We start from the raw sequence: 24,894 nt of genomic DNA on the forward strand, positions 1-24,894 counted from the left end.
CGTTGCTGCTGCAGCACTGTCAATTTTCGTGATAAAATGATGTGACTGACTTCCATGCTAAAAGTAAAAATGTACAACTGTCTGTCTATCAAATTGGGTTTTTATATCGAAAAATTTTCGCGCTCGCTTCGCTCGCGTTTTCTATTACTTTCTAACATATGGCGACTGCAGCAGCATTACTCAGTTGCAACGTTATTGCTGTAGCACTGTCAATTTTCGTGATAAAATGATGTGACTGATTTCCATACTAAAAGTAAAAATGTACAACTGTCTATCAAATTGCGTTTTTATATCGAAAAATTTTCGCGCTCTCTTCGCTCGCGTTTTTAATCACTTTCTAATATATGGCGACTGCAGCGGCATTACTCTGTTGCAACGTTACTGCTGCAGCACTGTCAATTTCCGGATAAAATGATGTGACTGATTTCCATACTAAAAGTAAAAATGTACAACTGTCTATCAAATTGCGTTTTTATATCGAAAAATTGTTGCGCTCGCTTCGCTCGCTTTTTCAATAACTTTCTAAGATATGGCGACTGCAGCAGCATTACTCAGTTGCAACGTTATTGCTGTAGCACTGTCAATTTTCGTGATAAAATGATGTGACTGATTTCCATACTAAAAGTAAAAATGTACAACTGTCTATCAAATTGCGTTTTTATATCGAAAAATTTTCGCGCTCGCTTCGTTCGCGTTTTTAATCACTTTCTAATATATAGCGACTGCAGCAGCATTACTCTGTTGCAACGTTACTGCTGCAGCACTGTCAATTTTCGTGATAAAATTATGTGACTGATTTCCATACTAAAAGTAAAAATGTACAACTGTCTATCAAATTGCGTTTTTATATCGAAAAATTTTCGCGCTCGCTTCGCTCGCGTTTTTAATCACTTTCTAATATATAGCGACTGCAGCAGCATTACTCTGTTGCAACGTTACTGCTGCAGCACTGTCAATTTTCGTGATAAAATGATGTGACTGATTTCCATACTAAAATTAAAAATGTACAACTGTCTATGAAATTGCGTTTTTATATCGAAAAATTTTCGCGCTCGCTTCGCTCGCGTTTCAATAACTTTCTAAAATATGGCGACTGCAGCAACATTACTCTGTTGCAACGTTGCTGCTGCAGCACTGTCAATTTTCGTGATAAAATGATGTAACTGATTTCCATACTAAAAGTAAAAATGTACAACTGTCTATCAAATTGCCTATTTATACTGAAAAAATTTCGCGCTCGCTTCGGTCGCATTTTCGATCACTTTCTAAGATATGGTGACTGCAGCAGCATTACTCTGTTGCAACATTACTGCTGCAGCACTGTCAATTTCCGGATAAAATGATGTGACTGATTTCCATACTAAAAGTATAAATGTACAACTGTCTATCAAATTGCGTTTTTATATCGAAAAATTTTCGCGCTCGCTTGGCTCGCGTTTTTAATCACTTTCTAATATATAGCGACTGCAGCAGCATTACTCTGTTGCAACGTTATTGCTGCAGCACTGTCAATTTTCGTGATAAAATGATGTGACTGATTTCCATACTAAAAATTAAAATGTACAACAGTCTATCAAATTGCGTTTTTATATCGAATAATTTTCGCGCTCGCTTCGCTCGCGTTTTTAATCACTTTCTAATATATGGCGACTGCAGCAGCATTACTCTGTTGCAACGTTACTGCTGCAGCACTGTCAATTTTCGTAATAAAATGATGTGACTGATTTCCATACTAAAAGTAAAAATGTACAACTGTCTATCAAATTGCGTTTTTATTTCGAAAAACTTATCGCGCTCGCTTCGCTCGCGTTTTCAATGACTTTCTAAGATGTGATAAAGGTGACATTCGGGTGGCGACTGCAGCAGCATTAGGTACTCTGTTGCAACGTTACTGCTGCGGCGACTGCAGCAGCATTAGGTACTCTGTTGCAACGTTACTGCTGCGGCACTGTCAATTGTCGTGATAAAATGATGTGATTAATTTCCATTCTCAGCTGTAATGCGGCAATGAACGTCACTCAATTTACCAAAAAAAATCAATGTAATCTTAATGACCCTAGGGAGAGGGGGCACCATGGTCTAGAAATGCTTAGGGCATCAAAATATCTTAATCCGGCACTGGTCGTTTGCGGAGTCTAATGATTTGGGACTCGCATTTTATACGCATTACCATGCATTCCCGAAAACAATCGAATCATTCCCGAAAGTCTCGCAACGCATTGAGGTTACAAGGGGCACGTGTCTTCCTCAGGAGTCTGAAGAAGACCACGGTTAGTGGCGGTCTAGCCACAGGCAGGCCGCTTCGCTTTCGCTCGCGCGCGTATACCTTACGGCTTACTGTATCGTCCGATATACACCTACTACCTACTCTGTCGTTTAAATCACGTGTAAAATTTGAATAAGGGCGAAAAAACTATTGACTTTGGAGTGTAGTTTTATTTAGTGGTACCTAATTGTAAAATATTTTCTCTGGACTACAGTCCTCTAGCATATCCATCTGTCAACTTTACCTACTTCAAGTTCCGCCTCCAGGCGTGAGGGAGAGAAATTAGGATTAGAAATTAGCCGCTTACTGACACAGACCGAATTCCACGCGGGCGGAGCCGCGGGCACAGCTAGTACTTTATAAAAATGCAGTACAAATCGTATCACATTTAGGTAAGTATTTGCATAGAGAATTTAGCAAGCATAACCTTTTTAGGGTTCCGTACCTCAAAAGGAAAAAACGGAACCCTTATACTTATAGGATCACTCGTGCGTCTGTCTGTCTGTCTGTCCGTCTGTCACAGCCCATTTCCTCCAAAAGTACTAGACCAATTAAGTTGAAGTTGAAATTTGGTACACATATTATGTAATTTCTCAAAGACATCTTACGTAAACAAATGAATTTTAAACATGGAGGCCACTTTTAGGGGGGTAGGTAAATGAGAAAATTAAAAAATAATGTTTTTTAAACTATGTCGTGTTATATGTCAAATGAAAGAGCTAGTTTTGAGAATCTCAAATATATTTTTTTGTAATAAAAAAAAACAGTTTAGAATTTCTTTAAGAAAATAGCCAAAAAATGACCATTTTTCTCCGAAACTACTGGGTCTAAAATTTTGAAAAAAATATACAAAATAGTTCTTTACCTATAGATGACAGGAAACCTATTAGAAATATGCAGTCAAGTGTGAGTCGGACTAATTACTTAGTTTTTGATCCGAGCCCTACGGGTTTTTTAAAGGCAATTCACTCGCGTTTAACATATAAAAAAATAAAAAATACATTGTTAAAAATTGGGTAATCTACGGAACCCTTGGAACGCGAGTCCGACTCGCACCTGGCCGGTTATTTGATGTCGCGTTTACCTTGCGATGTCGGATATTCTATTAGAAATTACCTTATCCTCCTTTCAAGCGAAATGTTGCCGTTTTTCTCTGCTGCCACATAAGGAAATGTTGTACAAATGATAGGTATAACTAGACCCTTTACCCTATCAAAGCTAGTTAATTTCGTATTTACATCTCGTGATTGATCTTAGAAATAACAAAGTTACATCAATACAGTGGTAATTCTGATTTGAATCTTATTAGAATTATAATACAGTTGATATTTGTCTAAATGAGCGCTGTTTAGGGAACGATTGGTACAATAATCGTGTATGGGTCGCATGCAAGCCCATATTGGGGTATTACAAAGCGAACGAACCGCTGTGACTTCACCGTTAGGTTTGATGTTTAGTTAGCTAATTAAGGGACAATTTACACCAGACAAGTACGTTTTTAACGGTTTGTCGAATATTATTAGACACGTAATTAAATGTGATTATCAAGCTATCCAGTTCCAATTGAAGAAAAACTGTGATGCCGATGTTTACGCTGTTGAATAAAAATTCCTCGCGAATTAAATCTGCGAAAATCACTTATGGTACTTAACCCTAATACATACACAAGTAAAAATATCACTTTTATGCAATATATTTTGTGTTTTTTACCCAATCAACTGAAATAATGCAGTTTATTGCATTTTTTGGGCTAAAATAATCACATTTACTATTAAAAAAAAGTCAAGATTTATCTTCTCAAGATTTTAAACTTCGAAGTTGGTCATATTCTGCTTTATACCACAAACTGGGGTTTATGTAAGAATTTTACTACTTTTAATATTTATTACGTTATAATTGCTCAAAGAGATCAGCACAGTACAATATAGTAAGTTTTTTCTATAAATTATTACAACGCTTTGTCTATTGTAAGCGTAAGCTTAATTTGTAAGACAACTCTCGTACACCTACTTATCGAATAGGTAGGTACGTGACATGATTTTTTGTTGACATTTATTTAAATGCGATGAATCATTGTATGAGTTGAGTAGGTGTCTACTTACTTTATAGGTAGTTTTTCTTGTCTTTATAATGCAAGAAAACATTCAGCAATTATCTTTTTGAGAATAAAAGGAATGAAATGCCAACTTAATTCATAAAAAGCCAAATTTACAAAAAGTTGAACAGCATTTTCCTCCGAGTATCCATTTTATTAATGAAGTTTTTGTCGGAAGGTATTGATGGAGGCAGTTATTTTAAATTCTTTTATAATTAATTGGACACTAATTTCACGCTATCTCGAGTCCTCAACTTGTGTTGCAATAATAGAACAAAATTAATGAAGTGTGCTTCCTCTGAACGCGACCGTTCGCCCGGAAGTTGCATTTTATATTTTTTCCAGACAGTTGCCAGATTGGAACAGTATTTTTCTATTTAAACCGAGCGAGAGCTATTGTTGCTAAAATTAAAAACGGTGCGCGAAAAGTTTTGCTTGCAGGATTTTAATCAAGAAAGTCTTTAGTATCTGTGGTATCTACTACTAGTGTATTTACTACTAGCTGTGCCCGCGGCTCCGCCCGCGTGGAATTCGGTCTGTGTCAGTAAGCGGCTAATTTCTAATCCTAATTTCTCTCCCTCACGCCTGGAGGCGGAACTTGAAGTAGGTAAAGTTGACAGATGGATATGCTAGAGGACTGTAGTCCAGAGAAAATATTTTACAATTAGGTACCACTAAATAAAACTACACTCCAAAGTCAATAGTTTTTTCGCCCTTATTCAAATTTTACACGTGATTTAAACGACAGAGTAGGTAGTAGGTGTATATCGGACGATACAGTAAGCCGTAAGGTATACGCGCGCGAGCGAAAGCGAAGCGGCCTGCCTGTGGCTAGACCGCCACTAACCGTGGTCTTCTTCAGACTCCTGAGGAAGACACGTGCCCCTTGTAACCTCAATGCGTTGCGAGACTTTCGGGAATGATTCGATTGTTTTCGGGAATGCATGGTAATGCGTATAAAATGCGAGTCCCAAATCATTAGACTCCGCAAACGACCAGTGCCGGATTAAGATATTTTGATGCCCTAAGCATTTCTAGACCATGGTGCCCCCTCTCCCTAGGGTCATTAAGATTACATTGAATTTTTTTGGTAAATTGAGTGACGTTCATTGCCGCATTACAGCTGAGAATGGAAATTAATCACATCATTTTATCACGACAATTGACAGTGCCGCAGCAGTAACGTTGCAACAGAGTACCTAATGCTGCTGCAGTCGCCGCAGCAGTAACGTTGCAACAGAGTACCTAATGCTGCTGCAGTCGCCACCCGAATGTCACCTTTATCACATCTTAGAAAGTCATTGAAAACGCGAGCGAAGCGAGCGCGAAAAGTTTTTCGAAATAAAAACGCAATTTGATAGACAGTTGTACATTTTTACTTTTAGTATGGAAATCAGTCACATCATTTTATTACGAAAATTGACAGTGCTGCAGCAGTAACGTTGCAACAGAGTAATGCTGCTGCAGTCGCCATATATTAGAAAGTGATTAAAAACGCGAGCGAAGCGAGCGCGAAAATTATTCGATATAAAAACGCAATTTGATAGACTGTTGTACATTTTAATTTTTAGTATGGAAATCAGTCACATCATTTTATCACGAAAATTGACAGTGCTGCAGCAATAACGTTGCAACAGAGTAATGCTGCTGCAGTCGCTATATATTAGAAAGTGATTAAAAACGCGAGCCAAGCGAGCGCGAAAATTTTTCGATATAAAAACGCAATTTGATAGACAGTTGTACATTTATACTTTTAGTATGGAAATCAGTCACATCATTTTATCCGGAAATTGACAGTGCTGCAGCAGTAATGTTGCAACAGAGTAATGCTGCTGCAGTCACCATATCTTAGAAAGTGATCGAAAATGCGACCGAAGCGAGCGCGAAATTTTTTCAGTATAAATAGGCAATTTGATAGACAGTTGTACATTTTTACTTTTAGTATGGAAATCAGTTACATCATTTTATCACGAAAATTGACAGTGCTGCAGCAGCAACGTTGCAACAGAGTAATGTTGCTGCAGTCGCCATATTTTAGAAAGTTATTGAAACGCGAGCGAAGCGAGCGCGAAAATTTTTCGATATAAAAACGCAATTTCATAGACAGTTGTACATTTTTACTTTTAGTATGGAAATCAGTCACATCATTTTATCACGAAAATTGACAGTGCTGCAGCAGTAACGTTGCAACAGAGTAATGCTGCTGCAGTCGCTATATATTAGAAAGTGATTAAAAACGCGAGCGAAGCGAGCGCGAAAATTTTTCGATATAAAAACGCAATTTGATAGACAGTTGTACATTTTTACTTTTAGTATGGAAATCAGTCACATAATTTTATCACGAAAATTGACAGTGCTGCAGCAGTAACGTTGCAACAGAGTAATGCTGCTGCAGTCGCTATATATTAGAAAGTGATTAAAAACGCGAACGAAGCGAGCGCGAAAATTTTTCGATATAAAAACGCAATTTGATAGACAGTTGTACATTTTTACTTTTAGTATGGAAATCAGTCACATCATTTTATCACGAAAATTGACAGTGCTACAGCAATAACGTTGCAACTGAGTAATGCTGCTGCAGTCGCCATATCTTAGAAAGTTATTGAAAAAGCGAGCGAAGCGAGCGCAACAATTTTTCGATATAAAAACGCAATTTGATAGACAGTTGTACATTTTTACTTTTAGTATGGAAATCAGTCACATCATTTTATCCGGAAATTGACAGTGCTGCAGCAGTAACGTTGCAACAGAGTAATGCCGCTGCAGTCGCCATATATTAGAAAGTGATTAAAAACGCGAGCGAAGAGAGCGCGAAAATTTTTCGATATAAAAACGCAATTTGATAGACAGTTGTACATTTTTACTTTTAGTATGGAAATCAGTCACATCATTTTATCACGAAAATTGACAGTGCTACAGCACTAACGTTGCAACATAGTAATGCTGCTGCAGTCGCCATATGTTAGAAAGTAATAGAAAACGCGAGCGAAGCGAGCGCGAAAATTTTTCGATATAAAAACCCAATTTGATAGACAGACAGTTGTACATTTTTACTTTTAGCATGGAAGTCAGTCACATCATTTTATCACGAAAATTGACAGTGCTGCAGCAGCAACGTTGCAACAGAGTAATGCTGCTGCAGTCGCGATATCTTAGAAAATTATTGAAAACGCGAGCGAAGCGAGCGCGAACATTTTTCGATATATTATTAATTTATTAAATCAACATAATTATTCAATTATTTTTGTTGATATCCGTGTCTTCTAAACTTAGAGTTAATTTGGCAAAATCTTTTGCTCGGTGGCTTATTCATGTCACAACGTATTAAATTCAGCTCCATCTGTTAGTTTACCTGGGTACTCAATAGTGGTAGCACATATTTGAAAAAAGTTTGCCCCTCCTTCCTAAGTAGCGCCATAAGATTCAGGGGCAAACTTAAGTCAATCGAGTGTTGTGGCTACCCCCCCTTTTAGGGGTTGAATTTTTATAGCCTATAACCTGGCCGGGGATTTTCTCGACAGATTAGTAAAGTTTTCATCAAAATCCGTTCAGCCGTTTTCACGTGATGCGCGTTCAAATAAACAGACAAACAGATAAACAGATAAACAGACAAACAGACAAAAATTCTAAAAACTTTTGGAACGTGTTCTGTTATCGATTCTAAGTATCCCCAGCCAACTTTTTTTCAAATATCTTCCATGTACAGACTTTCGACCCTCTTCAGCTTTATTATATGTATAGATAGCTGTGCCCGCGGCTCCGCCCGCGTGGAATTCGGTCTGTGTCAGTAAGCGGCTAATTTCTAATCCTAATTTCTCTCCCTCACGCCTGGAGGCGGAACTTGAAGTAGGTAAAGTTGACAGATGGATATGCTAGAGGACTGTAGTCCAGAGAAAATATTTTACAATTAGGTACCACTAAATAAAACTACACTCCAAAGTCAATAGTTTTTTCGCCCTTATTCAAATTTTACACGTGATTTAAACGACAGAGTAGGTAGTAGGTGTATATCGGACGATACAGTAAGCCGTAAGGTATACGCGCGCGAGCGAAAGCGAAGCGGCCTGCCTGTGGCTAGACCGCCACTAACCGTGGTCTTCTTCAGACTCCTGAGGAAGACACGTGCCCCTTGTAACCTCAATGCGTTGCGAGACTTTCGGGAATGATTCGATTGTTTTCGGGAATGCATGGTAATGCGTATAAAATGCGAGTCCCAAATCATTAGACTCCGCAAACGACCAGTGCCGGATTAAGATATTTTGATGCCCTAAGCATTTCTAGACCATGGTGCCCCCTCTCCCTAGGGTCATTAAGATTACATTGAATTTTTTTGGTAAATTGAGTGACGTTCATTGCCGCATTACAGCTGAGAATGGAAATTAATCACATCATTTTATCACGACAATTGACAGTGCCGCAGCAGTAACGTTGCAACAGAGTACCTAATGCTGCTGCAGTCGCCGCAGCAGTAACGTTGCAACAGAGTACCTAATGCTGCTGCAGTCGCCACCCGAATGTCACCTTTATCACATCTTAGAAAGTCATTGAAAACGCGAGCGAAGCGAGCGCGAAAAGTTTTTCGAAATAAAAACGCAATTTGATAGACAGTTGTACATTTTTACTTTTAGTATGGAAATCAGTCACATCATTTTATTACGAAAATTGACAGTGCTGCAGCAGTAACGTTGCAACAGAGTAATGCTGCTGCAGTCGCCATATATTAGAAAGTGATTAAAAACGCGAGCGAAGCGAGCGCGAAAATTATTCGATATAAAAACGCAATTTGATAGACTGTTGTACATTTTAATTTTTAGTATGGAAATCAGTCACATCATTTTATCACGAAAATTGACAGTGCTGCAGCAATAACGTTGCAACAGAGTAATGCTGCTGCAGTCGCTATATATTAGAAAGTGATTAAAAACGCGAGCCAAGCGAGCGCGAAAATTTTTCGATATAAAAACGCAATTTGATAGACAGTTGTACATTTATACTTTTAGTATGGAAATCAGTCACATCATTTTATCCGGAAATTGACAGTGCTGCAGCAGTAATGTTGCAACAGAGTAATGCTGCTGCAGTCACCATATCTTAGAAAGTGATCGAAAATGCGACCGAAGCGAGCGCGAAATTTTTTCAGTATAAATAGGCAATTTGATAGACAGTTGTACATTTTTACTTTTAGTATGGAAATCAGTTACATCATTTTATCACGAAAATTGACAGTGCTGCAGCAGCAACGTTGCAACAGAGTAATGTTGCTGCAGTCGCCATATTTTAGAAAGTTATTGAAACGCGAGCGAAGCGAGCGCGAAAATTTTTCGATATAAAAACGCAATTTCATAGACAGTTGTACATTTTTACTTTTAGTATGGAAATCAGTCACATCATTTTATCACGAAAATTGACAGTGCTGCAGCAGTAACGTTGCAACAGAGTAATGCTGCTGCAGTCGCTATATATTAGAAAGTGATTAAAAACGCGAGCGAAGCGAGCGCGAAAATTTTTCGATATAAAAACGCAATTTGATAGACAGTTGTACATTTTTACTTTTAGTATGGAAATCAGTCACATAATTTTATCACGAAAATTGACAGTGCTGCAGCAGTAACGTTGCAACAGAGTAATGCTGCTGCAGTCGCTATATATTAGAAAGTGATTAAAAACGCGAACGAAGCGAGCGCGAAAATTTTTCGATATAAAAACGCAATTTGATAGACAGTTGTACATTTTTACTTTTAGTATGGAAATCAGTCACATCATTTTATCACGAAAATTGACAGTGCTACAGCAATAACGTTGCAACTGAGTAATGCTGCTGCAGTCGCCATATCTTAGAAAGTTATTGAAAAAGCGAGCGAAGCGAGCGCAACAATTTTTCGATATAAAAACGCAATTTGATAGACAGTTGTACATTTTTACTTTTAGTATGGAAATCAGTCACATCATTTTATCCGGAAATTGACAGTGCTGCAGCAGTAACGTTGCAACAGAGTAATGCCGCTGCAGTCGCCATATATTAGAAAGTGATTAAAAACGCGAGCGAAGAGAGCGCGAAAATTTTTCGATATAAAAACGCAATTTGATAGACAGTTGTACATTTTTACTTTTAGTATGGAAATCAGTCACATCATTTTATCACGAAAATTGACAGTGCTACAGCACTAACGTTGCAACATAGTAATGCTGCTGCAGTCGCCATATGTTAGAAAGTAATAGAAAACGCGAGCGAAGCGAGCGCGAAAATTTTTCGATATAAAAACCCAATTTGATAGACAGACAGTTGTACATTTTTACTTTTAGCATGGAAGTCAGTCACATCATTTTATCACGAAAATTGACAGTGCTGCAGCAGCAACGTTGCAACAGAGTAATGCTGCTGCAGTCGCGATATCTTAGAAAATTATTGAAAACGCGAGCGAAGCGAGCGCGAACATTTTTCGATATATTATTAATTTATTAAATCAACATAATTATTCAATTATTTTTGTTGATATCCGTGTCTTCTAAACTTAGAGTTAATTTGGCAAAATCTTTTGCTCGGTGGCTTATTCATGTCACAACGTATTAAATTCAGCTCCATCTGTTAGTTTACCTGGGTACTCAATAGTGGTAGCACATATTTGAAAAAAGTTTGCCCCTCCTTCCTAAGTAGCGCCATAAGATTCAGGGGCAAACTTAAGTCAATCGAGTGTTGTGGCTACCCCCCCTTTTAGGGGTTGAATTTTTATAGCCTATAACCTGGCCGGGGATTTTCTCGACAGATTAGTAAAGTTTTCATCAAAATCCGTTCAGCCGTTTTCACGTGATGCGCGTTCAAATAAACAGACAAACAGATAAACAGATAAACAGACAAACAGACAAAAATTCTAAAAACTTTTGGAACGTGTTCTGTTATCGATTCTAAGTATCCCCAGCCAACTTTTTTTCAAATATCTTCCATGTACAGACTTTCGACCCTCTTCAGCTTTATTATATGTATAGATTGAAACGCATATTCCTTCTAATTTTATCTTGTATTGAAAATTTCACTTTCCTGTGAATTTTGAATTCTCCACAGAGTATATTCACGTGTTCCAGAGATGAATCAATTTCCGTTGCGTGGATCATTGTTATTCGTACAGGTAAGTGGAATGAAAACCATTGTTCTGTAGGATGTCAAAGCTGGAATAAACATTAGTCATCACAACAGCTGTGTATAACTTTAAATAGGACTTGGATATCTATAAAGGAATCTAGATTTTACTCATTACCCACGTAGATAGTATATACACGAACATTTGTTTTGGGTTAGGCTTTTTATTAGCTTTCGCAAGTAGTTGTCACTGTGAGTCTTTCCGTATTATATATGCAACTTATTCCTTCTCATCTTGCGGGCGTTAGACTGAGTTGAAATGTGGGAGGAGGAGTAAGGTAATGTCGCAGAATGGAGTTTGTATAGCAACATTAAAAAGTTTACTAGTTTCCATGGTAATATGTCAACTTCTTATGTTCTTCTTGGACAATACATCATTCGGTTATTACGTACCTTTGGAATTTTTAATTACATAATTTACTTATTTGGACCCCAAGGCCTCAATTCAGCCTAGGTATATCCGTGGAATGGTACGGCACCATCAATCTGATCTAATGAAATTATGGAGCTGAAAGGAGCGCGTACAAGAACTCAAGTAATTCAACTCAACAGTCAAACAGTCCGTTGTGATGACTTCGCAATGGTATGGTTCTGAAATTAAGGTTCATCTTGAAAAAACTTCATTTTCAGGCACTCCGGGATTCTACATAGTATTTAAACTGTAAACGGGGCTAAATAATCCCACCGCAGACTCAAAGCCTTTATAATCTGTGTTCACGATAATCTATCGACTCATCGACTGGAACATCATTATTTTACAACGCTCCGACACAATTAACTGACTATTCATTGTCACCTTTATTGTAACGAGATAGGGTCCAACAATGATAAGTGTATGTAATGATAACTTTATAGTATCCAAAGCGGTCGTTACTAGAAGCAGACTTTTTACTTCGCTTTTTACATTATTGCGTGTGTTCTTATTTAATAACGTAGACGTAACGCTATAAAAACTAATGAGTTCTTACAGCAAAAAGTTGGTACCTTACTGAGATAAAGCTAGGCTCTATTTAAAAAGAAATAGAGGCTATTGTAGATAAAATAATGGTACAGATAAAAAAAGAAAAAGGTTAAAAGGTTGATAATTATCTGTAGTTCTAAGTTCCTTCCTATTTAGCGCTAGTTTGATCAATAAAATTGAAGACTGACGGTTATCAGTTATAACACAAAACGTCAACGTTTTTGGATAAAGACTCGTAGTTTTTCTCGTAATAGTTCCTAGGAATAAATTTACCATTTTCTCAATATCAACCCATTTTTAGGGTTCCGTAGCCAAATGGCAAAAAACGGAACCCATATGGATTCCATTCCATTCCCTTATGGATAAGATTTTCACACAAAAATAAAAAAACAATAAATTTTGGTTCCCCATACTTAGAACTGAACCTCAAATTTTTTTTTCCATCAAACACATACGTGTGCAGTATCTATGGATAGGTCTTCAAAAATGATATTGAGGTTTCTAATATCATTTTTTTCTAAACTGAATAGTTTGCGCGAGAGACACTTCCAAAGTGGTAAAATGTGCCCCCCCCCCCCCCTGTTACTTCTAAAATAAGAGAATGATAAAACTAAAAAAAATATATGATGTACATTACCATGCAAACTTCCACCGAAAATAGGTTTGAACGAGATCTAGTAAGTAGTTTTTTTTTAATACATCATAAATCGTAAACCGCAATTTTATTATGTTACTTGCTGCTACGGAACCCTTCATGGGCGAGTCCGACTCGCACTTGGCCGCTCTTGTCTTACTAATAGGGCTTGCATTATCCGACCATTTTTTGTATCCGGATATTTCGAATATTTATAATTTTACTATCCGGATATCCGGATAAAACGGATAATTCGAATACTTGCTTTTTATATAACAAAACTCACACGAACTTTATAAAAAATGTAATAGAATCAAATTTTACGTATAAAAGGTTGCGTAGGTGTGCTCTTTTAAAAACAAACTCGATGAACACTTTCGTAGACTACAAAACACAAGTGGACATTGATGTGCACGTATCAGCTTTAAGCTGCCTGTGCATTCACATATAATAATAACAGCAAATGCTAAGGTATTTTTAGGAATTCTACCTTTTCGTCGAAATTTTATTGTCCGAATTTCACTTGGTAATTGTTTTCTCTGAAGCTTTACTGTGACATGACAAGATATTTGACGTTTAATTCATTAACATTTTACAACCATGAATTATATAATTATGGTCTAACTCTTCTTCAGTTAAGAAATTGGCGTCTTATCGACATATGGTACTGGCCGTGGTTTTGATGATATTTATAGAATCGATTACGTCTTCCAACTGCTGAGATATTACATTGCATTTAAGGTCAATCAAGGCTTTCATTACAGATTTATTCAAATGGTCGGCAGTTCAATATCAACCGAAGTTATCGGACCGTTGGACCCATTTTAGTTCTTTTCGCACGTTATTAATAACGTATTCACTATTCAGACGCTAACAAGAATGCAGCGCAGCGCGTTTTACAGGAACACGGTACAAGTACATTCAAAATTACTTTGTACGTTTTACGCTAGGTCGATAAGATTGTTCCCAAATATTTAAAAAAAATAAGGTAGTAGACGACTAGACGACAATCAAGGAGAAATACTTAAATAATCAGTTTTTATACCGAAAAATGTATCTAAATAAATAAATAAATCAACCCACATTGTTTACGTTATAATTTTCAACGTTTTTGAAATAGTTTTCTTAAAAATTTTAATGATATTTTTGTCATAAATGGTATTCGAATTATTCGTTTTATCCGGATATCAACCTCATCTAAATCCGGATAGTAAATAGGACGGATATCCGGATAAAACGGTTATCCGGATATCCGGATTGCAAGCCCTACTTACTAAGCCTGTTTTCTAACGGCGGGAACTTTAAAAGTTTTAAACCGTACGTTTTCGTTCTTTGAGACGCTAAGTAAAATCAAGTTAGCAAACCTTAACAAAAAATCTAATATAAACTGCACGTGCTTCCAAAAGTAGAAAAAATCTATACAACTTGATTCCCCCTGCAAATTATCTCGGGTCTCAAGAGACATACCAAACGTATAGTTATATCTCGTCTGTAAAAGCCTTTTCCTAAAGTTGTAAGAGCTAGTTTCGCATAGCATTCAATGCCAGACAAATTGAAAATGGCAGACTTATCTAATTGGACTTTAAGGCACATAGTTCCGTTTAAACTTCTTCCAATTATTCTAATAGTCTAGTGTCTGACTCTGATTCGCGACGTTTAAGTCAATTTACGGTGATTTACGAGTTTTAGAAGTTATTTTATTAATAAACAATATATATACAGTGGTACTACTAAACTAAATTAATAACTAGCTTAAATCTAAAATAGGCCCTTGAGGCATTGAACCAAGGATGCTGGCGGCATTTCCTCGCTTAACATACGCTTTTATTAATTAAGTGGAAATTCTTGTTACTTTCGGTTATCCCCCTCCGGTTATCCCTGTTCTTGGAGCCCACAGATTACCAGGTTGCCGGACGATATCGGCCTGTCAGTTAAACGCAAAATTTGACAGCTCCGAACAACTGACAGGCTGATATCGTCCGGCGAACTGGTACTCTGTGGGCCCCTTAAAGGTGTATTCCCATATGTCCCCGCCGGGCACAGATGGGAACAGGCGCTTCATAAAAATCATTCCCATTTGTGCCTGCCTCTTGTATGGGCGGGCCCACGTGTGGTGGGCACAGATGGAACACAACTTAAATAGACAGAGGTACCTGTTACTTTCGGTTAAGTATCCCCAGCTGTTCTTAAAAATAACTAATAAATTATTAAAATTTATATAATGTGGGTTATATTGTATTGAGATGATAACTGTGCCCTCTGTGCCGGACCCTGTGAATGCAGCTGTGAATAATTGGCTGTTTGCCATTTCTTCTTAGTCGTACCTAACATAAAAGGTAAAAAACATGCAATACAGCAATGAACTTTCTGTCCACTAAAACAGTTTTTTTTTGTTTGGCATTAATGAAGATCTTACCGTACTGTTTTTGCCACAATAAGACGAACATTTCTGAGCATATTGGAGAAAAGTTATTAGGTATCTATTTGAACTCTACTATTATATGGAGCATTTATTTTATCTATGAAAAGGGACCTTATTGTCGATGGCGTTTACGCTGCGCAGCGTCGCGCGGTATTGTGTTTATATCGGAGCATCGTTAATAATGGCGTAAGCGCCATCGACAATAAGGTCCTTTTTCATAGATAACGTCACATATTATCTGTGGCACTCAAATATTATCGTTGTGAGTAACCTTGTACTCGTACAATCGTACATTGTACGCCAGACAGCTTGGCATGTTGATGACACTTTGAGTTAAGAGGAGATTTGACGCGTTCAACTTTGATAATCTAATTAGATTCCTTGTAGAATGTTATGCTATGTTAGAGCGGTAACATAAAAAAATAGTGTAAGAGACGTACTTACCTACCCCCTTATTCATAAACGCGCTACTAACCTCAATTAGCTAATAATCGTTTGTCCTAATCTGTCATTTTGACTTATGTATTTGTAAGAAAGGAATAAAACATAATATGAATAAGGGGGATAGAGAATAGCGTAACCTCAAATAACGAATAGTATAGTAAACACTAAAATATGATCAAGAAGGTACTGAGTTAGCTGAGGTTATCCGGCTCTAAGGACCAAAATTTTTAACACACACACACACAACACACACACACACACACACACACTTAACTACACATGTCATTCATTTTTATACGTCCTGAATAAATTTTATTATGTTCTATTGAAAACCATCATAGCATAGACTTTTTGTATTCCGTCTCGATTTGCTTAAAGCCGAGCTTATTAAGTACTTGCAATAAAAGCTGCGCAGTAAGTGGGTATGTGTGTCAGTGCGCAGGACCACTGGCGCCGGCGCAGGGCTGGCAATCTTGCCAACCTTGGCTAATCTGTACCGTAATATGGTCCTACTTTGCTCCCTTGTGGGCAAAATGCTCCAATTTCGCAAAATGGTTTAACATTTATTAATTCGAATATTATATGTGATGTGCCGTTCCACAGGTAAAGGTACCTTATGGCGGTTGGCGCTTACGTCGTGTAGCACCGCATTAGTATTGGAGCGTCGTTAATAATAGCGTAAGCGCCAATCGCCATAAGGTACCTTTACCCGTCGAACGTTCAAAATGTGACATTATGATTGTTACAGTAGGTACCTACAGGTACTCATAATTATCTTGATATGAATGAATGGATCAGAAATACTACCATCTCATACATTTTCTGTGGAACAGCAGATTTGTTTTCGCAAATTCGGGGTTGGCCCCAATAGTAAAAGTTGTCAAAAGTTGTTCAATATGACCTACAATGCAGCCCTCAGAGTATGGTCAGACATAAAAAAATCACCCTGTATAATCAAAACAATACAAAAATAAAGGTTTATCGTATTGTGGCAACCCTAAACCGCAGATAGTGTCGAGTTGCACCGCAACTCTGGCGCAAGCGAGATCATTAAAACATGCACACGAGTTCAGGAAACGTTTGGTTAATTTAATTGCCGTAAAACCAGGATTTAAAGAATGATCCAGGCTTCCGTAACGCCCATATAACCATAGCAACGAATGATCTGTACTGATATGATGATCGTTCTTGTCTACGTGACAGCGTGATAAAACGGTGTCCGTCATTTTCTATCCCGCAGTGTTAAAAAGTGACAGTTATTTTATCACGTGGATAAAACCATCCATAATACGCCTGCTGAAAAGAACATTGCTCTCACTCAACATTTGTGGTTTACACGCATCTCTAAATGTTTCCGAATAGTCATTAGTGCGACTAAATAGGGCTCGTTCACTTCTTTCGCACGCCAATTGTTTATTTTCTTGCCCCGAAAATTCAATTCGTAGGCAGTTCCGGTTTGGCACTATTAATAGTTTTTTTTCACGAAAACGTGGCCTATGATGATTCACTAATAAACAGTTTAACGTAAACGGTGCGTTTGTAACGTTTACCACAGCTTTTGAAGTAGGTACACTAATGAATTAAATTAGGTTTTTAATTATTGTCTGCATCTGCAGTGCCTTCATGATACATAACATACACATATGTCTCCATCTAGAGTTTAGTAGTAGAGTATATTAGTCGCTTAACTTCAAACTCGGGTAAATCCATCTGTCAGATTATGCGATTTTGGTAGGAAGAAAAGGTAATAGGGTAGATATTTGCTGAGGGTCGAATGGATTTACCCGAGTTTGAAGTTAAGCGACACATGTAAAATCAATAATTAGTAAATTTAAATGTCATCTTAAATATAATTTTATTCTTATTAATTTCGTTGCATTGAAATGCTTCTAAAGGAATAAGAACAAAATACTTCTGTTATTATCCTGGAATTAAACAACTATGGAATTAATACGACTCCGAACCTCGGCCGTCGCGTCGTGAGTTATGCGATAATACTGTAAGTTGTGATGAACACTGCATAAAACTTGTAAAGAATGTCGGCCATCTTTTACAAAAAGGCATTAATCATCAGTTTGGCCAACATGCGAACGTAACTGTAAAAATAAAACGGAAAAGAAGCGCGCGAAGGACTTAAAAAAATTAAAGAAATGTATTTTTCTCTCTATCATTATATTAATTATGCCCCGTTTAATTTTTTGCGTTTCGTTTCTCAGAAAACTAACTGATTGTGTAATTGTATGAAATTGAACAGGATTGTAAGTAACTTATTTCCTTTTCTGCCGGAAAACGAACTATCTCTACAGACATCTGTTAAATCTATATCAGTGGTTATTTAACCTCCTTTGCCCCAGGTGATGTGTAAGATGTAGCGTATTACAAATGCTATTTCTGGTTTCATTTATTAAATATTTGTGCAACAATCGGGAAGTAGAAGGAAAACATGATTGGTAAACAATGATATGTATCTCCAATTCATATTGTACCTGCTACCGTATCTATTATGTAAAAATGTGTATTATGGGTATTGTGACTTTTTCAACCAAAAGGGTACTTATTGTTGATTGTCGATAAGGTTGATTTCAAATTGAAGCTATGGAAATAGTGCCTTATTGATAACCGACAATAAACCCTTTCGGTGAGAATGGCACATTTATTTTTAAAATAATTAGTGTTGAGATAGCCAAAGGTAACGATACCCTCAATATTATCTACTTCAGGGGTCTCCAAACCCCGGCCCGCGGGCCAAATCCGGCCCGCGACGCGTTCCAATCCGGCCCGCCGACACCCAAAGCGAGTGCCCACTGTCCGGCCCGCGGGAGCCAGGCTCCAGGGGTTCAGCATTCATTGAGAGTGGAACTGTTCCTAACAGCAGCAACCAGGCACCCTCCTCCGGCGCAAAAACCGACGGTGGCCCGCGCGAATGTTTCTGAAGCGCAATATGGCCCTCGGCTAAAAAAGTTTGGAGACCCCTGATCTACTTAATTGACAATGACACTTTTAAAAGTAGCTGAGCGAACGAGATCGTCATAATGTACAACCTCTTCTCCCTTATCAATAAAATGATTTCATTTTGAACACACTGCTACTAACTATGCAAGATCCTTTGGACTGTATAATTGAATGCAAAATGCACATAAAGTATACTTAAACATCACATGTTTATCGAGACCACCGAGCGTGTAATCCTCGCTTATCACGGCTGAATGGCTCGAGACATGGACCGTTGTGATATAGTCTGTGGCACAGACTGCGTTGTCTATGGCAAGTTGCGTGTTGATAGATCAAGGTTACGTCCGGCCCGATTGGCGCCCAACGTGTGACTCGGTTAGGTTGGCATTACGGCAGATGGTATTAATTTATTCTAACTTGATTTAGAGTAGATAGTTAGATACCGTCGGTCGAAGATACAGTTATTTACTGGTTAAGTTTATTGCAAATGCATTAAAGCTACTAACACTTACTTGAAGAGTATCGGTGGTTACGAACAATTTAGTTTTTTTGATTAAGTACGAACTGGACTAAGGCCCTTTTACACCAACTTGTGTTCAGGGTTCCTTCTAATTATAATAGTGTAAAGAACACACTCATTTTTTTCTTGCGAAGGTACTCCTAGTAGTTTTGTGTAGAATATAAGCAACATAGTGAAAACTGATAACAATTTTAATATGCGTACTGTTTGAATCAAGTACAATATACAAGTTATATTTTTATAAGTAGGTACATCTCATTAGGTAATAAAATAGCGAACAATTGTCATAACATTAAGCAAAGCGAGCAGTGCGTTCGATTTCCCTTTTGTTTTAAAACTGCACAACTTTATCATTTACGCCTCAACACCCGTACTCCACTGTGATAAAAGCTAATTTCCTCTAATTTTCATGATCGTAAGTTGACGAACTTGCAAAGTCGTATTGTCAAAGTCAAAGATATGCTCACAACTTTGCTCCTTACTCCATTGTAATAGGGCTAAAAATTAATATATATTTTTGACGTGCAGTGTACGCATGCGCGCGCCGCAGACACCGTCTAGACGGGGAGGTCTTTTATCACGTCGGACTCGCAGGCATAACACAGACGACATGACCAGTTTGAATAGAGCTTTGAAGTTTGAATTTAGAACTCGACGATATTAACGGATTTATTGGTCTTTTATTAGATTCAGTTTTGTCTTTGCCCGTAGAATCGGAATGAAAATAGGGCGCGGCATTTAAAGATAAAAAATGTTTTGTTGAGTTTGCGTTTTCTACGAGACTTAAATTATCAATAAGTATCCATAAGGCGATCTTAGACTATAGTTTGTTTTTTATAGTACGTAACTAATTTTATAATTGGTGTTTCATAAAAAGCAGTTTAGCTGTTTTGACCCCTTTTATTGCAGTTGCAGCGGTTTTGAAGAAAATAGATAAGATGTTACTCTTTTTGTAGAAATACACACATCCATAAATGTATTTCATATCGATTATGGTAGTTGTCTATTAAATCAATAACAAGTATCTACCCTTAATTTCACATGTAATTTTGTTACGTCTTTTGTACCTTGTTGGTATGTACGGTTCAAGATAGGATAGTCGTTCCCAAAAATGTACGAAATGAGGTTGGCATTGGCGGCCGGCCAAAATATTACGAATAGCTACAGCGACGGGATTTAATAGGGGATGCAGATTATTTACTTGACTTTGGTTTAAATGCTTTCATTGTTGTGATTTCCACAGAATATCGTGGCGTATTATGGGAGGTAAGGAGGATGTGGATTAGAGTTGTTAGTTATTTAGTTATATTGGGCATTTTCCGCAAGTCGACAACCATTGTGCTTATTTTGCGTGAAAACGAGGCAGCACTAATCTAACCACCCCAGCTCCTCCATGAAACCTAGCAGTGTCTTCAGGTTGCGAACTGCCTCCTTCAGTGTGCACGGAGTCCCTAGGTATTGGTTCCTGTATACTTCTACCTGTTTACAGTGTAGGGGGATATGTTTTGCTGTTTCCTCTTCTTCCATGCACGCTCTGCACGTGGGCTGTCTGTTTTACCCATATTATGTAGGTGTTTGTTTAGTGTGTTATGTCCTGTGATCAATCCTACTATTTTGCCTAGTTAGTGTCTGGGTGTTTTTGATTAGGGTTGTTATTATGAAGAGGAAATCCGGAAATTTGAAAAGTTATCATGGAAAAGAATGTATAATTCCACCTGCCATATTTGTTTTCTATAGACTTCACGGTGTATTCTCGAATCTGTAGTTACGTAATCTGTCGATTCTGTCGCCTGTCAGTCGCATGCGGGTGATAACGCCACAGATAACAAACGTCTTGCCATAGAGCAGGGGTGCTTTTATTGCCATGGGTGTGGATTTTTGACAGGGCTGCCAAAAGTCTGTTTTTTTTTGGTCTTACAGTTTTTTTATTTTTTATTCCTTTTTTTTAATAAATGTTGTAAAAAAAGATAGAAGCATATAAGTAAATGTAACAATTGTGTGCAATTAAATTAATTATATTTTTTTAATCTTCACGTAAGAGTTAAGAGTTTCAGGTTTTTAATAACTGTAGTAATTAAATTAGACCAGTTTATAAAGATACTTGTTAAAAATGTTTTGTATAGAGTTAAGTAAAATAATAAAATTAATGATTACATGAAGTATGTATATAACGAATTGTACATTATAAATAATATTTAAAACATTTCTCGGTAATACTCAAAAGTCGAACGTGAATGACACATAAATGGTTCGTTTTGTGCTTAATGGTATTACAGTATCAGTATGCATTACCGTTTTTATGATCAATAAAGCGTCTTACATACATAAACGTTTCAGAACGTCTTAAATTACAATGCAATGAACCATGGCAAATTTACATGCACAAATATGTCACTCAATTTATTACTGGCCACGAAGACGTTGTAAACGTCAGATTCCAAATTTAAAAATTAATTCGTCAAAGGGTTGTTGAGCTGTCAAACCAATAACCGTTTATTAATGACTAAGAACTATTTCAAACAAAGTTGAATCTTACGTCCCAGTCAAAAGGTTTAAAATTGAAGCGCAATGATTATTGCTCTGATATTGATGCATCGCATAGTCTGTGTGAGATATTCTTCGAAAAAGTTGTTGTTCTTGTTTTTTATGTTGGTACTCGTTTTATAGTTATTATATTGGCGCCTGTAAAATTGAGTTATGCGACGCGACGATATACGACAAACTTCTACTTGCAGTTCAGAAATCATATTGTGTCATCGTACTGTACGATAAATTAGTATGTAACGGCATTTACAGATTTTGCGACCGGAAAAAGTAGTTTGCCTTTCTATAAAAGGGACGCAAAGGTTTTGTAATGAAGTAATAATCCATATTCAAGCTATATTATAATAAAAAATATTAATAAAGTTAACTCATTATTTCGTACCATGCTAAAAATAAGAGCCGCTGTAAAATATAGAAAGACGAAGAGCGCGTACGTAAAAAAAAGACTATTTTTTTTTCGTTTTTTTTTTGATGCGTTGACAACCCTACGCACCCTAGTCTGCAGTTTGGGATAGGTCGGCGCCGGTCGATAGTCTTCGCCATTACTTTTACACGCTGTTAAGGCGCATAATAGCTGTAATTCCTGTCGAGGCGTATTATGTCTTTGACAGGGTGTTATACAGGGTGGAAAGGCACGACGATCCTTCCCGGAAGTATTAGGTCGTTTAAGTGATACAGAGACTATTGGTAATGGTAAGAATCGTTAATTGAGTAAAAAATAAAAATTGCAAAAATACTACTTTTTAACTGTGGTGATAACCCTATAGCATGTGCACATGACGGCTAGATTAAGGATCTCCGTCGGGAAAGCTCGGGACTTTACACTTTTTTCCGATCGTTGACAGTATCGCAATGATGTATGAATGACGCATAAATGTCAAATAAATCAAATGCATGCAAAAATATTACAAACAATTTTATTACTTTCTTAGATAATTACTTTTTTCCAATATTTAATACTATCTTCTTTTCACATACGGTGTTCAAATGTACCTCCGTGTATTACAACGCCGCCGCAGCCCGTACCCGAGTATGTCGATGCACATGCGATATAGTGTATGCTCTTCGTCATTTATCCTCCGCAGAAAGCACCAATTAGCCTTTGTCTCATTTCGTCCGCAGTTTCACATTCCGTTTGGTTTGGTACACCATATCTTTTACACAGCCCCACAAATTTAAATAGCCACGAGCATCTAACATTTTTATTTGAAGAATATGACATTCAATAAGTATAGTTCAATGAAAATTTAATTTCAAACATCAGACGTCTTGTCTATTTCCTACCACGCAAGAAGGTTTGTTAGTTTGGTATTGAAGAAGTATTTATTCTTGATTTATTCTTAGTATTTAAATTTTGCAAGTTCATTTGGTGCAACTAACACAACCTACTTGTTATTTTTAATTATTTTAGATAGTTTCCAATTATTCGAAAATAATTTTGTGAAACGTGTTAAGAAACTAAAACCTTTTTATCAGTCAAGGAAACCAGAGATATTTATAAGACGATTGCGTACTTTTGAGTGGTTGTCAATGTCACCATTTGAACTGTCGTTGTAAACAATGTTGTGGTTAGTATTATTAATATTAAGGAATAACATAACTATTTCATTCAAGTATTGAACAAGTGGAACCACTAAGAAAGCGAAAATCCTGCAATGATTCTTACCGTGCTGTAAGCAGACCTAATAAAAAACCGGGCAAGTGCGAGTCGGACTCGCGCACGAAGGGTTCCGTCCCATAATGCAAAAAAAAAAACGAAAAAAAAGCAAAAAAAAAACGGTCACCCATCCAAGTACTGACCACTCCCGACGTTGCTTAACTTTGGTCAAAAATCACGTTTGTTGTATGGGAGCCCCATTTAAATCTTTATTTTATTCTGTTTTTAGTATTTGTTGTTATAGCGGCAACAGAAATACATCATCTGTGAAAATTTCAACTGTCTAGCTATCACGGTTCGTGAGATACAGCCTGGTGACAGACGGACGGACGGACGGACGGACGGACGGACGGACGGACGGACGGACGGACGGACGGACGGACGGACGGACGGACAGCGAAGTCTTAGTAATAGGGTCCCGTTTTACCCTTTGGGTACGGAACCCTAAAAATGGTTAGATGGCAACAAATTACCATAATTTCCTGTCGAATACTGATTGTTTACAAGTAAGTTCATTGACCCTGTCACCTGTTAGGGTTAGAACAAAGTAGTTTTTTGCGTGGATGTTTAAAAGGTCATAATTTAGAAACGGTTGCCCATATTAACATAGTTTCTATGGAGAAAATATAGAGCTTAGGCTAAACTATCTCCCATTTCCGGAAAGGATCGTCGTGCCTTTCCACCCTGTATTATATCTCACTCATGTAATCCTCTGATGAGGGTTAAATTGACAAATATCTGCAATTTGTCAACTACAAGTATATGAGAATATGTCTGATGGTACGAGGTAGAGGTACCTATTTTGACCTTACTAAGACGTGTCGACGTGATTCAGTATGGACCTTTTTTTCATAAAACTAAAGTAACTGTCATTATGACAGGTCGAACAAAAGCTGATTTGACTTGTCAATCAATCTCCATTGACAAATAGAGGGTGAGGATAGCATGAACTTCACCGTAACCTGTCAATAAATCAGTGATATAATAATAGTGCTGTCAAAATAATAAAGCAAGCACACAATGACGATAGGGAAGGTGTAAACTTTTTGTTAAAGTGCAGCATTATGTGTACTGTACAGCGGCCAAGGTGCGCACAAATATCTGAACACGACTCTATTGTCCAGACATTAGAGTGCGTGTTGTGATATTTGTGAGCACTTCGGCAGCTTCGATATATCTGATGGCGTACCTTTCTATTGTATACTAATCAATGGTCACTAGCATACCTATTTAATTTGCTGTGTAAAAAGCGTGGCGCGGATAG

The 24,894-nt window shown here is 37.3% G+C and overlaps 1 protein-coding gene across 1 annotated transcript in view; it reads left to right on the plus strand.

The window, feature by feature from the left end:
• The window catches only part of LOC134801882 (uncharacterized), a 180,842-nt gene that overhangs the window by 4,854 nt on the left and 151,094 nt on the right, over window positions 1-24,894 (plus strand). The window lies entirely within an intron of this gene.

The sequence above is a fragment of the Cydia splendana genome, chromosome 23 (genome assembly GCF_910591565.1).
Source record: "Cydia splendana chromosome 23, ilCydSple1.2, whole genome shotgun sequence".
NCBI classification, from domain to species: Eukaryota; Metazoa; Arthropoda; class Insecta; order Lepidoptera; family Tortricidae; genus Cydia; species Cydia splendana.